We start from the raw sequence: 16,169 nt of genomic DNA, 5'->3' as shown, positions 1-16,169 counted from the left end.
TCATGATAACCTGATTTTGATCAAATTCTTGGGTAACTGTGAGAATTCATGTAGTAGGCACAGCATTCAGCCTGGAATCTGCATCGGGACTTACCCGGAATCCCAGCTGCGCTGTAAAACATTCCTTGTGCTGATGAAGTTGCTTTTATTTCTCTTTTGAAATGAAGTAATACATGTTTGCATCAGTGTTTGAAGACGAGGGTCCAGAGGAGCCACAGAAATGATCAGAGGGGCTGGAGCACCTCTCCTATGAGGAAAGGCTTGATCCTCTGATTCTCTGTGCCTAGGATTTCTTGTCATACCATTGTCCATCGTTTTAGCTTTTCTAAGTATATGGATGATTTACACTTTCCATATACTATTCTTTATTCCTTCCTACAGCAGAATGTAATGCAATTTCCAGAAGTGTTAGCGATGAGGTATGTGCGGCCCTTCCAAATTGTTCAGGTTTTTTGCAATGAAGGGTGCTTAATTTTCCATGTTTTAATGACGAGGTTGTCCAAAGAGTTTGTGGGGTCTCCATCCTTGTAGTTACCCAGTGAATGGTGTGAACTGTGGGAAAATCAAGTGATATCTTTTCCTGAAGTGTAATGTATTGCACCCTGCAATTCAAAGTACGGGGGTGATTACAGGCAATAAAGATCTCTGTTATGAAGGGTATTAGGGATTTCTGTGTCTGATTCCTCTCATGTTGAGCCAGTTCAGCTCAGTGATGTAGTAGAAGTTTTAATTTCTTCTTCAGATATTCCCTCTGATCTTCTTATCAATTAAATTACCTCAAGGGCAGGAGAGAAGCAGCAAGGTAAGTGCTAAGAGGATGTGGCCATGGTTAGGGTGAAAGTGCATTTCTGTGATGATGGTGGACTTTACGCTGGTGCATTGTGTCCTGTGACATTATTTCCGAGGTATTCCTTGGGCTTCAGTGGAAATGCAGTTAGTTAATGCTGAGCTGGATAATTTACAGATAAAGCATGGAAGAGTTGCCCAGAGTTGGCTTTTTGTGTAAGAGGGCAGCGGGAGCAGTGAAGAGACCTTTTTTCTCTCTTCCATGTTTATCATGTATCTCATGCAGAGGAGAAAAACATTTTCACTCAAGGAAGATGTCTCCATTAAATTCCATTGTGGAATTATAATTTATTTCCTCTAAAAATAAGGAATGCCATTAATCAAATGAAACTGATTTTTCCAGAAGAAACATATAATTATCAAGAGTCATATAAAATACTTTTATAGCTCTTCCAAGAAATTTGCTGCATGTTTGCACAGTGCGTAAATAGAAAGGGAGCCAGAAGGAGAGTTGAATCTGAACTAAAGTTGACTCTGTTCTGTTTGAGAAGTGTGAACTTGGCAGTGAAAATCAAAGCACAGCAACTTGTTTATTGGAAATTGCAAACTAGGGAGGCAGCAGTCCAAATGGGCAAAAGTGCTGTTCAGCTTTCACAGTGGTGCTTAAACGTGTAACCCTGTTTAAGACAGAAGAGGGGGTAAAACTGCTCAGTATAAAAAGGCAAAAATCATTCTTGTTTCTTTTACATTCACAAATTAAAACCTGACAATTTCCTGCCTGCACTGCTGAACACATTAATGTGCAGACATTCCTGCTATACAGGCAGAACAGGGTGCGAGAAGGACTATCCATTATAATCCAGTTGTCATCACCAGGTGGATTTGTAATTTATAATATTGGATGTCGATGGGAAATCCCTTTTCTCCTCCTTCCAACATTTCCTTATTCGTTGAGACTCACCAAGCCTTTATGCATATAGAATTCTTAGTTTTTTCCTTTATTAATCATAAATAAATTGGAAAATGAGGATGTGCTGGTTTTCTGACTTTTGAATATGATTTGTAAAATGTAGAGAGTTTAGAAGATCGTGCTGCCAAAGGTAGGCATCAAAATTGGGTACATACTGCTAAATGCTACTGAACTCTGGGATATAGATCACAGAGGTCCCTGAGGAATCCTCCTAGCAGTTCCCTTGCTCCTGGTTGGGTTGAAGTTGTGTACCATTCATGGGAGGGCATCAAGCCTAGAAGCATAACTCGTTTTTAGGATTCACTGTGTTGTTTTTCATGGTCATTAGTTATCTCTGTCAGTTGCTTTGTTTTGGGGATGGAGCATGAGGCCGAGCCTTGTAGAGATTATTATGATCTGATTCGGGGCCTGTAACTATTGCTGGAGATGGACTCTTCGTTAGGGACTGTAGTGACAGGACAAGGGGTAATGGGTTCAAACAGGGGAAGTTTAGATTGGATATAAGGAGGAAGTTCTTTACTGTAAGGGTGGTGAGGCACTGGAATGGGTTGCCCAGGGAGGTTGTGAGTGCTCCATCCCTGGCAGTGCTCAAGGCCAGGTTGGACAGAGCCTTGTGTGGGATGGTTTAGTGTGAGGTGTCCCTGCCCATGGCAGGGGGGTTGGAACTGGATGATCTTAAGGTCCTTTCCAACCCTAACTATTCTGTGAGTCTGTGATCTGGTAGTTGCTGGATGTGATTCAGAGCAACGTGATCTAGTTGAAGATGCCCCACTCATTGCAGAGGGTTGGACTGGATGACTTTGAAGGTCCCTTTCAACCTAAACTATTCTGTGATGCTGTGAGCAGATGGGATCACACCAGATCTATGGCTTTAATTGTGTTCAGAAGTGTTTGGGTGTGAAATCTTATCTTGTGTTGACTTTAAGAAATAATTTCAACCTAGAAAATGAGGAGACTATGTTAAAGAACACTGCTGCTAGCTCAGTGTCCCTGCCCTCTTTCTTCTTCCCTATCCACCATGTCATGGCAGAGTGCTCTGTCAAGTCCTGGAAACTCAGCTCTGGAATTAAGCCATGTAGAGAAGAACCATTTTTATTAATAACAATAACTGTAATCACCTTCTTCAGGAGAAGGGGCTTTCTAATTTTGCTTGCTGTTAGAGTAATTCGAAAGAGACCTTAAGACCCTTCAGCCATTATATTTAGTTATGTACTATAAAGATGACATGGATCAGAGTATTCATTTAAATGGTGACCTCCTTTTCCACATAAAGGGGGTTGTTCTTGAAGTTACCAAATTTTACGCTTGATTTTTAAATGGTGGGGTTTGTCACAGTGATGTTTCTGTTTGCATTTTTGTCCAGTTTCATTTATAGTACTTGAAACGCAGGAAGGCTTCGTCAGTGGTAACATTTGAGATTCAGAAGAAGTACCATGAATCACTTTGACATTAATTTTCATTTAAATCAAATGGCTTTGGGTACACTGCTTCATGTGATGTCAGCTCGGGGGCATTCCAGGTCTCATCACTTACAGGCACATCAGAAGCCAAATGGCAGTGGGATAGTGGACATCCAATCTACTTGCCCTCATGCCTTCCCATCACAAAGATGTCTTTATTATCTGGGATTCAAAAGTTGTGCTCTCACAGAGTACCCATCATCTCTGCTTTCCATGCTTTTTGCTTGAATACTTGGTTCCTGTCATGTTAACATGTGAGGAAAGATGGTTTCTCAGATTTCCATAAATCTTACAGCAGTAGAGACGCTGTCGTTATGGTCCTGAATGCTTTCGACTCTTTAAGCCTTCAGCCAAGGACGCATTTCAAAGGCAGTGCTGTTGGTTAGAAGGGTCTTGTTTGTTCTCACTGAAAGGGTGATGCTTCCTAGCAAACAGTGCTTAACGTTACAAAAGAAATCTGGTTTGGTACAATGCAACTTAAATTTTTGTAAGGCCAAGTCATAACATTCTTAGGCTCTTTCTGCCTTCAGAATAGGATTGTCAGTCTCTTGGATCTTATCCTGAGGTTTTTTTCCCTCCTGGTTAAGGCTTGCTAATACACAGAAAAATGTGTATTTTTTTTTTTTTAATTTAATATGTTGCGAAACAGCATCAATTGAACCAAACCATGTTTTCTGAATATGTGTGGTAAGATACAAAGTGCCAGCAGGTTTTAGTATTGCCTACAAGAAATCTGGAGAGGCATTTTCTACAAAGGAATGTGGTGATGGGAAAAGGGGAATGGATTTAAGCTGTAAGAGAGTAGGTTTAGATTAGATTTTAGGCAGAAGTTCTTCCCTGTGAGGGTTGTGAGGTGCTGGCACAGGGTGCCCAGAGAAGCTCTGGCTGCCCCATCCCTGGCAGTGTTGAAGGCCAGGTTGGATGGGGAAGTAGTATTGAACCTGTCTTTTAGAACCTTTTGTAAAGGAGCAGTAAACGGAGAAAACCATAAGAACAGAACTCTTTTACAGTCTCTCTACTTCAGGTTTGGGTTCGGGGGATATGTGTCAGAAGTATTTAAAAGTGGTATCAGTATCCTGGAAATCCTTCTGGCAGATCACACTGGGGAAGAGCTCATAGAATCATAGAATAGTTAGGGATGGAAAGGACCTCAAGATCATCCAGTTCCAACCCCCCTGCCATGGGCAGGGACACCTCACACTAAACCATCCCACCCAAGGCTTCATCCAACCTGGCCTTGAACACTGCCAGGGATGGAGCACTCACAACCTCCCTGGGCAACCGATTCCAGTGCCTCACCACCCTCACAGTGAAGAACTTCCTCCTTATATCCAATCTAAACTTCCCCTGTTTAAGTTTTAACCCGTTACCCCTTGTCCTGTCACTACAGTCCCTGACGAAGAGTCCCTCCCCAGCATCCCTATAGCTTCAGCCTGGAGAAGGTAACCTGGCTGCGTGCAGACTTCATAGCAGCCTTCCAGTATCTGAAGGGGGCCTACAAGGATGCTGGAGAGGGACTCTTCATCAGGAACTGTATTGACAGGACAAGGGTAACGGGTTAAAACTTACACAGGAGAAGTTAAATTGGATATAAGGAAGAAGTTCTTTACTGTAAGGGTGGTGAGGCACTGGAATGGGTTGCCCAGGGAGGTTGTGAGTGCTCCATCCCTGGCAGTGTTCAAGGCCAGGTTGGATGAAGCCTTGTGTGGGATGGTTTAGTGTGAGGTGTCCCTGCCCATGTCAGGGGGGTTGGAACTGGATGATCTTAAGGTCCTTTCCAACCCTAACTATTCTATGATTCTGTGACATGGAATTTGCCTGAGGATATTCTGTTCCTTAATAAATTACCACGAGCCTTGAAAAGATTGAGCTGCTACAAGTAATTTTAAAGAGAAGTAATGGGAATGGGAAAAATGAATACACTTCATGTAGGAATCATGTCTGGTGTAAATTTAAGGTGTAAATACATGAAAATAGGGTAGTGCCTACATGTTCCAGCAGATAGAGAGTTACTTCTGAGGAAAGGAAATACACAGGTTTGGAAATTAGAGAGCTTATGATTTCCCTTCTGTTTTGAAAGTTATCTTGGTGATCCATGCTTTGTATTTTTCTTTTGAATGTATGGGAAATACAGTTTGTTTTTCAGAGTGAAACAATGGGATTTAGTACTTCAGCATTTGACATACCATGTTACGCATTTTTATTACGAAGTAATTGTTTCTAAAGCAGGCTGATGTATTTATCTTACGATAATCATAACTACCCCTTTGTGAAGTGAAGCACGTTGAAGCAAATTGAGTTATGCTCAGAAGTGTTTGCCAGGTATCTTCCACCAAGAAGTTTTTGGCAAGGAGTGAAGTCAGGAGGAAATTACCTATTTTAAAGACTTCTTTTTCATTCTTAATACTTTGCCTGTATATTCTGTATTTCTCACTCTTTTTCATGAGCAATACAGTGAGCACATGGCAAATGCGAACAATATAGAATTATGGCAAACAAACTGCATATAAGGAGATGTATTTACTTCCCAATCTAGTTTTCGGTTTAACATGACTTGTGGGGGTCAAGAAATACGGTACTGGGAAGAATATGAAGTTGTTTTCTTAAGATACTGTTGTTCTTAATTTTTTTTCTCATTAAAGAATGTACTTGGTGATTGTAATTTCAAATATAGACATTTCTGTAACCTGACAGCATTTGTTTAATAACTATTCAAATTGTGGTCTTATATGTCATGGTCTTGGAATGAAGCTGTTATCTTGCTTTATACTTACAACCTGTCCCCAAAGACAGGCTCTGGCAACTGCATTGTTCTGCCAGAGCAGAGATAATCTGGAGGGAGAAGTTTATCTCTATACATAAAGAAAGTCAGAGTAGGTATTTGTTACAGCAGGTTAGTACTTGAGTAATGCTTCTAACTCACCTTGGTGGTGATGATGTGAATGTTATGTTAACACATTCATCTAGTTGAAGAAATAGGCAACTCTAAAAAAGCTATTTAAACTGATAAAGAGAATAATTTGATCACATTCCTGTATGTGTTCAAGAATGCTAAACACATGCTAAAGATGTACTTAAAGCATACGCTCAGCTGATCCTCAGTTTCCCTGTAAGTTGTTTGACTCAAGCTGTTGGAACAGTTGTCTTGCCAACATAGGAAAGCATTGTCATTTTCTCTAACACTTTACAATAAGAATATGTGCATGTCAGCTAACTCACTGCGTATGCTGTATGTACAGTCACTTTGAAGAAGGGATGTCTTAAGATTGCTGCAAATGTTAGCTACAGTCAGTGATTTCCAGTGAATGAAATCTAATGTTCCTTTAGGCAAACAATGTATTATTTATTCTGCAGCCCCAATTCAAGTTATTTTATGCTACTTACCCATATCTTAGACTTCTTAAAATACATTGATCACACAGAAACAAAAAAAGTCATCTTTAATACATTTTAATTGCCCTGTGTTTTATGTAGAAATCAAAATTTAATTTGAAATGCTTTTTTTTGGGTGTGTTTTCTGAAAAGAGGATAAATATGCTACAGTCAATGAGAAAGCTCTCTCTGTTTTTTGTTCCATGTCAACTTTTATTGAAAGTCATACAAATACTACTTTCTGTTTCCTTATTAATGACTAAGTTTAGCTTGTACCTGGTAAACTGATAAAAAGGGGGAATGGTGAAAAGTAAGAAAGGGAGAGAAGTGAACAGAATTAATGCAGTAACTAGTAATAACAAATATTTCTCTTCTGATGCTGTGTACCATAAGATCCTCCAACCAATTGGAGACCAACAGTTGAGGTATGGGCCGGGCGAACAGTGAGGTAGGTTGAAAACTGGTAGGTTGAAAACTGGCTGGGCCCAGAAAGTGATGATCCATGGCACAAAGTGTAGTTGGAAGCCAGTAACTGGCATTGTACTCCAGGGGTCAGTTTTGGGTCTGATCCTGTTCAGATCTAGGTGGTGGGGCAGAGTGTACCCTCCGCAGGTTTGCTGGTGCACCACATGGGAGGAGTGGCTGATGCACCAGCCGGTCATGCTGTCATCCAGAAGGACCTTGAGAGACTGGAGAAATGGGCTTATGGGAACCTCATGAGGCTCAACAGAGAGAAGTGCAAAGTCCTGCACCTGGGGAAGAACAGCCCCAGGCACCAATATATACTGGGGGTCACCTGTAGAGAAGGACCTGCATGTACTGGTGGACATCAACTTGGACATGAGCCAGCAGTGGGTCCTTGCTGCAAACATGGCTAATGGTATCCTGGGCTGCATTAGACAAGGCATTGCTGGTAGGTTGAGGGAGGTGGTCCTTGCCCTCTATTCAGCACCGGCGAGGCCACGTCTGGAGTCCTGTGTCCAGTTCTGGGCTCCTCAGTGCAAGAGAGACATGGACATCCTGGAGGGAGCCCAACAGAGGGCCACAAAGATAGTGAAGGCAGTGGAGCATCTCTTCTATGAAGAGGGGCTGAGAGAGCTGGGACTGTTCAGCCTGGAGAAGAGAAGGTTCAGGAACATCTTTTCTATACATATAAATACCTTTAAGGAAGGTTACAAAGAGGAGCTCTGGCTCAGAGCTCAGAGCCAAGCTGTGTTCAGTGGTGCCCGGTGTCAGGACCAGAGGCCATGGGCAGAGACTAAAACACAGGAGGTGGTGCCTGAACATCAGGAAACATATTTCCTGTGAGGGTGACCAAGTACTAGCATATGTTGCCCAGGAAATTTGTGTGGTCTCCATCCTTGGAGACATTCAGAAGCCATCTGGACATGGTCCTGGGCAGCTGGTTTGAGGTGACCCTACTGGAGCTCGGGAGTCGGATAAGACAACCTCCATAGGTCCCTTCCAACCTCAGCCATTCTGTTGTGATTATTTCTACTTCTGTTTGGGTTTAAAGAGCTGAATTTTGGAACTTTGCAGTGTATTTTTCTGTATGTGTAAAACTAAGATGATGACACTTTTATTGAGCATATATTTGGTTGATATGATATAACATTAAAAATTAAAACCTTACCTGAAATTCTCCTTAAGCTGTAGAAAAATCAAAGGACAGTACCTAACGTAGGCAGTTCCAGCTTATAAAGGCTAGAGCTGGGATATGATACTCAAAACGTGGTGTAGTATTTCAGGTGTAATACTGTTTGGTGGCAGGAGGGAAGAGAATGGAGCATCCCCATCCTGTGGCAGACTGTAATCATCATTGAGTGAGCACAACTGGCTTTTATGGACACCATAAGTCTGGTGCTATACTCCAGTGATCTGAAATCATTTTCATACTTAAAAACCTTTGTCTTCTTCCCTCTTGTAAAGAGCTCCTGTGAGTTTGCTCTGGGAGGCCAACCCTGTACCTACATAAAGCATGTTCTGGGGAGCAATCTGCCCTTAGACTTTTAAGTACCTCTACAAATGTAAAACAAGTCTTTGGTATGAAAAAGATCTAATAAGGGTGCCTTGAGAATCAGTAATAATGGGCATTAGTTGAACTTTGTATTGTTAAAGCTCTGTAGTAACTGTCTGCATTAGTTTATTATAATAATTTATTGTCATATTTTTACAATATTAAATAACTTCTCAGAATTCCACTGTTTTTCTTGACTGGTCTCTTAATGTGGGGATGGTTGCGATCGGTGAAGATGTGGTCTGCCAGCAGCAGGAATATTAGTGTGCGTGTTCCAACAGTTCTCCCTCTCTGAGCCATGAAACCAATCTGTTCCTGTCTGTTACAATTTTATGGAAACTAATTCTTTGTTGATGGAATCAGGTGAAAAATATGTGGTTCTGATTAGCAAACAGTATGCAGAGTTTCTTAAGGTCATGGAGAGCATTCCTCAGACATGTGCATGTGTTCAGTGTGTTTGTGCATATATATGTTATATATACATCTTCCTATATTAAGATGATGGACAGTAGCTTTCTTTTCATATATATTTCATTATAATTTCACATAATAATATTAATTATTACTATGCAGATGCTTAAGTAGAGCAAGTACTCAGTTTTGTTGTTCCTGAGTTTTAGAAACTCACATTTTTATACTCATCAACCCTCAGAATGATATTAGGATAACTTTGTAACATAAATCCTGAGCCTTTTTGAAGCAGCACTGTTTTGTGTGTATTTCTGTACGTATTATACAAGTGACTGCCTCGATAAAATAATGACCTTTCATTTTGCAATATCCTGCAGAGCTGCAAAAACTAAGCTGGTATCTGCAGCCTGCCTAACGGACTGCTCACCACATCACCACATGCAATTAAGCATTAGTGATTTTTCTGCTCAAGACAGGCTCAAGACTGATTTAGCAATGAAACTTAATTACTTGTAGCCCTTGGAGAAAATAGCCCAGCAAGGTTGAGGTTGTTGGCAGGGCAATGTGGGAAAGCAATTGCTGGGCTGCCTTCCCCACTTCTGATTTTCTGTAGCGGGATTTAGCACTGGTAACCTGTGGTTAAGCAAATAATCCTGCAAAACTTGTGCATTGTTATAGCTTTCTTTGTTAGAGGCTAAAGAGGAAGATAACGAAACTTTGCATCTTCCTAAAAGCAAGTGTTCTGACCAAATACAGCTCTTTCACTGTATGGGTGAAGCTATTCAGTGCTAGTGGAAATGAAAAGATACGTAAGCGTAAGGTCATCATTCTGGCCATATTAAGCTGAGGCTAACAGCACAGCAAAGTGCATTTGTACTTCTTTAATATGTTATAGCTAAGTTGTTTCTTTATTTTGTACTCAGGTTGTAGGCAAAATGGTGAAGGAATGGAATATTACAGAATAAATTAATCATATTAACACGCTATAATAAAAATATCTTCGTTTGAGTTTTGAGGAATGTGTTATTTAAAGGAAACAGGAACTTCAGTTCTGCGGCTCCAAGGAATACATCTGGAATAACAATTCAGAAGGACATATGGCATCAATTGGCTTATATTTTCCTATATGGGAGTTCTGATTGCAGTAAAAGGGAAAACTGTTCATTAATTACACAGAATTAGGAATACAAATACTGGGTTGTTGATTGCTATATCTGGCTGACGTACAGGGATTCTGGAAAAAAATGTGGAAGTTGGGCAAAGAAACTGGACTTTTTCTGTTTGTCAGCTGTGACAATAATTTACTTCTGTACTATATTTTTCCTGTTAAAGGTTTTGACTCCCTTATTCTCTGTCTTCCTATAGAGAAATCTCTCATGCACCTCTATGGGATTTTCATTTACAAGGCAAAGTAGTATCACAATTGTAATTTGTTTGGTATTTGCTTTTGCCTTCTCAGTAGTGCTCAAAGTCTCACTCCTGCTAACAACTCTGGACATACTTATCAATGGAAATATTCATGGTAACAAAAGTACCCATGTGCCTAAATATTTGCAGGAGTGTGCAGCTTGAGACGCTAATTCCCAAAGGCACATTTAGCACATGCTCTAGTGCTTTACTTGATAGGGAGTGAATTTAAGTATGTGTATAGGTCCCCTTGACTTCAACAGTGTTTAACCAGATGAGTGACTTAAACTTTTTGCTAGACAGGAAATAATCATTTCAGCATGTACTTCAGTTAAGTTTTATTTTAAAGCAGAGCATTGGGAGACTCGTTGGAACAAGCAGTGTCTTAGCCTTATGTGTACAGTCCCTGGAATATTTAGCAACCTGGCTTATATTTACCGTCTTTGTTGTATCTGAGGTATTTCTCATTGTAGTGGAGTAGGGTTTTTTGGGTGGTAACCAGTGATTCTAAAAATCATGCCAAGATGTCTCGTTAAATGAAGAAATATAGCTTTCAGTCATCTATTTTGCAGATGTCGCGCCATCAGTCAGCAGAACTTACCAGTCTGTCCCTCTCTATCCCAGTTTTCAATGGCATGTATCTTTACTTTGAACTGCTCAGGCTGAAATACACTAAAGCAAATGGGGATGGTGCCCCTTAGGAGTGTCCTTTGCTATGCAATTCACCTCCTTTCATGCAGGAGGCCGAGGGGTTTTGCAAAACCCACCATGTGATGGAGTAATGAAAGGCACATGCACTCAGAGACCTGAATTACAGTTGCACCAGCAACATAGGGTCATAGAGCCACAGACTGGTTTGAGTTGGAAAGGACCTTAAAGCTCATCCAGTTCTAACCCCCTGCCATGGGCAGGGACATCTCACACTAGACCGTGTTGCCCAAGGCTCTGTCCAACCCGGCCTTGAACACTGCTAGGGATGGAGCATTTACCACCTCTTTGGGCAACCCGTTCCAGCACCTCACCACCCTCACAGTAAAGAACTTCTTCCTTATATCTAACCTGAACTTTCCCTGTTCAAGTTTGAACCCATCACCCTTTGTCCTGTCAATATAGTTCCTGATGAAGAGTCCCTCTCCAGCATCCTTGTAGGCCCCCTTCAGATGCTGAATGGTGGCTGTGAGGTCTCCACGCATGTGTCAAGAACCATCTGAACTTAATACGGGATGATTCCTGCTCTGAATAGTTAACTGCCAAAATAATCTTGGGAAATGGCTGGAAAAAAGTGTAGCGTTAACATCTCCACGTGAGACTTGGATAGATAAGCGTCTAACTTGGAGTCATACAAGTAAAAGTGGGAAGTAAACTTTTTATCTCATCATGTATAAGGACAATATCCCACCAGCCATGCAATGACTGCATTTAATTCCTATCCTCACTAATTACCAAGGTTACCTGCAGTGAAAGACCATGGGTCTTGGTCACTCAGGTGGTCTCCTGCAGTTTTAGGTTGCAGTGGAGCTGGTCCCAATGCTTTAGCAATCTCTGTTCTTTGCAGGCATCAGTGATAAGGTACTCTGTCAACTTCGTGCTGCCAATTTAATGGCTAATAATATTGTTGGGATGCAAGATGGATCATGCTGCTCTGCCTACTTGAATTTCACTGAAGTTTGGAAGCTTGGAAGGAAAAGCTGGTGCTTTATTGCAGTAACATTAACACCACTGCTGCCTCCTTTAGTGTATTACTGAAATGCTTGTAGTAGAGGTAGAGATGAACAGTGTTCTTCCCGAAGCTCCTTCTGACACGTGCTTTGACTCCCAACGTGTATGTTGGGTTGAAGATCTTGGTTAGCTTGTTTATAAGGAGAGTTCAACAGTCATTTTGCATTCACTTCTCTGAGTTTTCCTTGCTCTGAGCTGTGTCATTTTAGAGTCTGTGCAGAATGGAACTGACCAGAGGCAGATGTGGAAGTGTTTCTTTTCAGTAACCATGCTGTATGTAGTGCTCTTCTCTCCTGTGCCATTCCTTATACAGCTCCTTGGACTTCGTGTAAAGTCAGGAGAAAAATGTGGACAAATACATTTCTGTGTGTCATCTGCACGCCCTTGAACTCAGTTTCACTTTGCAACGACTATGTGCAGCAGATCAGGAGTGTGTAGAATTTTCCAGTCATGAGAAAAGTGGATTTACAGACATTTGGAAGCGTGCACATATATTTAATAAGAAGTGGGTTTTTTAAATGAAAAAACTATTTAAGTTGTTGAAACCCAGAACTTTATGTAATCAGATCTGCCCCTGGAACTGGTTGTCACACTTAAGTAAATGTCCTTCACTTTTTATTTGGATGGTGGCGATGATTTGTAAAGGAAAGGTTGATTGGTATCTCTTCCCATGTTCTTGGTAGCCACAGAACATCTTACAGTTCATTCTGTAGTTGCATTTTGGGTACAAAAGAGCCATTTAAAAGCAGCAGATGATGAACAACACATCCTCGTAGAAGTGATCAAGAAACAATTTCAGTGTGAGACAGTAACTAACTATTTGGGAAAGCATTTCCTTCCATAAGTTAAGTGCACTTGTGGAACTGCCTTCATAGTTTTTCATCGCTTAATCTCCCAATATAAATTCTTTCAGTTCAAGTCCATGCAGTCTCTATATTGAGCATTTAGCATTGGGGTTCACAAAATTATTATTATTTCAATATGGGAAATACTGTTCTGATTGATGGAACACAAAAAACAGAAATATGGCATTATAGTAAATTGTATTCATCAGCTTGGTGGAACTGTATTAAATGCAGTTTCATATGAGCTTAACTGCATGATACTTTAAAATACCACTTGCTAATGTTGCACAGGTGGTTTATATGGCAATTCGTCAGTTAATACAGGAAAAAAAAGGTCATGTATTCTAAAATACACTGTAGAGAGATTTATTTTCATTGACTCTAATAAATGCTTTGGGATAAATTTTTCCCTAGCATATATTAAGGTGTCAGTACAAGATTTCATTACAACAGTTATTAAGAATGCTGCTCAACAGTGGACATGGTGTCAAGTAACTGGCTTAAGAAAAGGTTCCTCCACATCATTTACGCTGATTTATGCTGAGGTGTTTTCATGCAAACAGATGATCACCAAAGATCATGCTCTGGGTTTGGAGTGGACATTCATCCATGCTGCTGCCTGCAGCCAGCCCTGTGCATGCTACCTAATACTGTGTGTAAACCCTGCTTTGGTATAGGTTTAACAAGTCTTAGTACCTTCTTAGCTCACGGTCTTGCTCTGCTCACGCTGTACCAGCCCTTGTCACTGCAGAGATGCCACGTTACTGCCCTTCTTTACCTTATGGGCCATAGAAGTGCCATAAAATAGGACATTGCTAAGTTTTGCCTTGGCATGTACTTTGTCTTCCAAGTGGTTGTGCAACAACACGTGCTCGTACCCCATGGTGTGAAGAAGTCCTGCCTTGTCTCTGTGAAGTGGCCAAGCAGAGAACTGTAACTGAAGCAGTCCGTGTCCCAAATGCTCAGTGCACGTTGCCCCAGGCACTTGGGTGCCCTTGCTGCTTCTCCCATCCCTGTTTTTTTTCACTATTTGAACAGTTGTTTGGTTTTTTTTAAGGTGCCATCTAGACCAAGTCTTCTCTTAAAAGCACTAGGAACAGCCCTCCAGATCTGTGCTCCTGTAGCTTTATCCCCAGAGTGAGACCTGTATGCAGACATATGCGGTTAGAGGGTACGAGCCTTGCTGGAGTGGTATTGGGAAGACCAGGCCGGCCTGTTGAAGGGGACTCTTTGGCCTAATGAAACCATCCGATCGGGAGGAGATTCGGGGAAGGGTTGTCTGTAAGTTACGACATAATTTCCGTGCTGCCTGCTATTAAGATGTCTCCGGTCCCACAGCGCTGAGTGTGAGAGTTTCCCTAAAGAGGGATTTTAGGAGAGGTAAAATTAGACATATTGCTGGAATAGCTAATTCAGTCATTTTCCCAGGATAAATGAGAGTTCATATTTGCCTCTGTTAATTCCCCCAGAGTATCTTAAGGAATTTTAGCCAAGATCTATTAGAAAAGGCTGTTTCTGCTGCTGACGTTCTTATCTGGCATTATATTAAGCATATGAAAATGCAGGTATTAAACATTTGAAGATACATTAATGTACCAGGGTTGCTCAAATTTTTTCTCTGACCTGTTCCTGTATTGTAGGCAGATTATGGTATCAAAATGCTGTCGTAAATCACTTCATAATTAAATTCTTTGTTGGTATCTCAGCGGGTTGAAATTCCTTTGGGTTTTCCCACTACCACCTTTGAAGATAAGACCTGATTTGTCATGTTTTGCACGATTCTAGAGTAGTTTCTGCTCAGGTGACCGAAGCAGCAGATAAAAATGGTGCAATATTCGGGGGAGAGGAAATACTTCAGAGTTTTATTTTCTCTATCCGTTTATTCTTTTTTCTATAGAATTGGCAAAGTTACAGCCTGTCAGAGTATCCATGGATTTATATCCGGTTGTGTCGGGCTGTCTTTTTGTTGATCAAAACCTTCTTAGTGCAAGTATTTAATTAGAAGGAAAAAGTCTTTACTACAGATTCAATACTTATTATAGGTAAGACCTGGGAAAGCTCCCGATTTTGCTATTGAAGCTTTCCAACAGAAGATTCATTTTCAAAACAAGCGTGAAGATAACAGAATTAAGTTCTGAAATGTTTCATCTGTATTTTTATGTTGCTTAATCTTGGCCGTTTTGTGCCTTGGATTTATCTCTGCTTAAAAGCAGAAGGACCTCAGGTCAGACTCACTTAGGCTTCTTGTATTAAATCCGCCCTCGTTCTGTTTTAATGCGGCATCTCTGTGTTGTGAGTTTGGTTTTAGCTTTAAGAAGCCAAATGGTAAGAATGGGCTGTGATTTTTCCCAAACCAGTATTTTTATATGTGCTTCTCCCTTGGCCCTATGCCACAATATTGGTCAGTGTTTGGAGCAGCATTTCATTGCCCCAGCAGTGAAGTAGGTGTTCCTCACATAGTATGAAATGCTGCCAGAAGTTCTGGAAGCAACCTGAGAGTCACTTTGAAGTTACAATATTTGTACATGGATACCAAGTTAAGGACCTTGTGCAGGGCTCACTTCAGTTTCGTATTCTTGCAATTTAAACTAAAGCTCTTGAACACAAAGGAAGCAACAGAAAACCTCTAACACATGTTATTTTTACTTGACAAAAGCAAGGCAGCTTGTAATTAGGGTTGAAAAGGGCTTTTAATGGTGTACTAATTTATTCCCCTTCCTTGTCCTGACAGGTTTAATTAGTCCTAAATATCAGTGAGTAGACTGATGACTAGCCCAGCATTGCTGAGCTCCACTGATGATGGGACAGTTGCAAAGCTGCTCTTGCCATTTCGTTTCATTTTCTGAGAGCTGTACTAGTGAATTATTCTTCCTCAGGTAACCTGTGTTTTACTTCATAGTAAATAAGCCATTCAGACAGGGTGGTTTTGACTCTAATGGGTCTTTTTTCAATTCCCCTGTGATCATCCTGGCTGCAATTTAGAGGGTTTAAATCAGTTTTACTGGGTGCAGTATTGCCCCTTCAAGTTGTTCTCTCTCTTTCCAAAACATTTAAAAAATTGAACTAAATTTGCCTCTCTCTTGTAATATTTCTCCTTTCCTGCATTCCTGGCATTTTTTTCTTCACTTAAAATAACTCAACAACCCTACTTGAACTCTTCCATATCGTCCCTATCAGTTGTC

General features: G+C 40.9%; 1 protein-coding gene across 1 annotated transcript in view; it reads left to right on the top strand.

Annotated features, from left to right (window-relative positions):
- The window catches only part of TMEM135 (transmembrane protein 135), a 168,122-nt gene that overhangs the window by 72,747 nt on the left and 79,206 nt on the right, over positions 1 to 16,169 (top strand). The gene's annotated exons all lie outside the window — the stretch shown is intronic.

This window comes from Lathamus discolor, chromosome 4 (genome assembly GCF_037157495.1).
Source record: "Lathamus discolor isolate bLatDis1 chromosome 4, bLatDis1.hap1, whole genome shotgun sequence".
Lineage (NCBI taxonomy): Eukaryota > Metazoa > Chordata > Aves > Psittaciformes > Psittacidae > Lathamus > Lathamus discolor.
The sequence above is the reverse complement of the archived record's forward strand: the minus strand, read 5'-3'. Positions and strand labels throughout refer to the sequence as shown.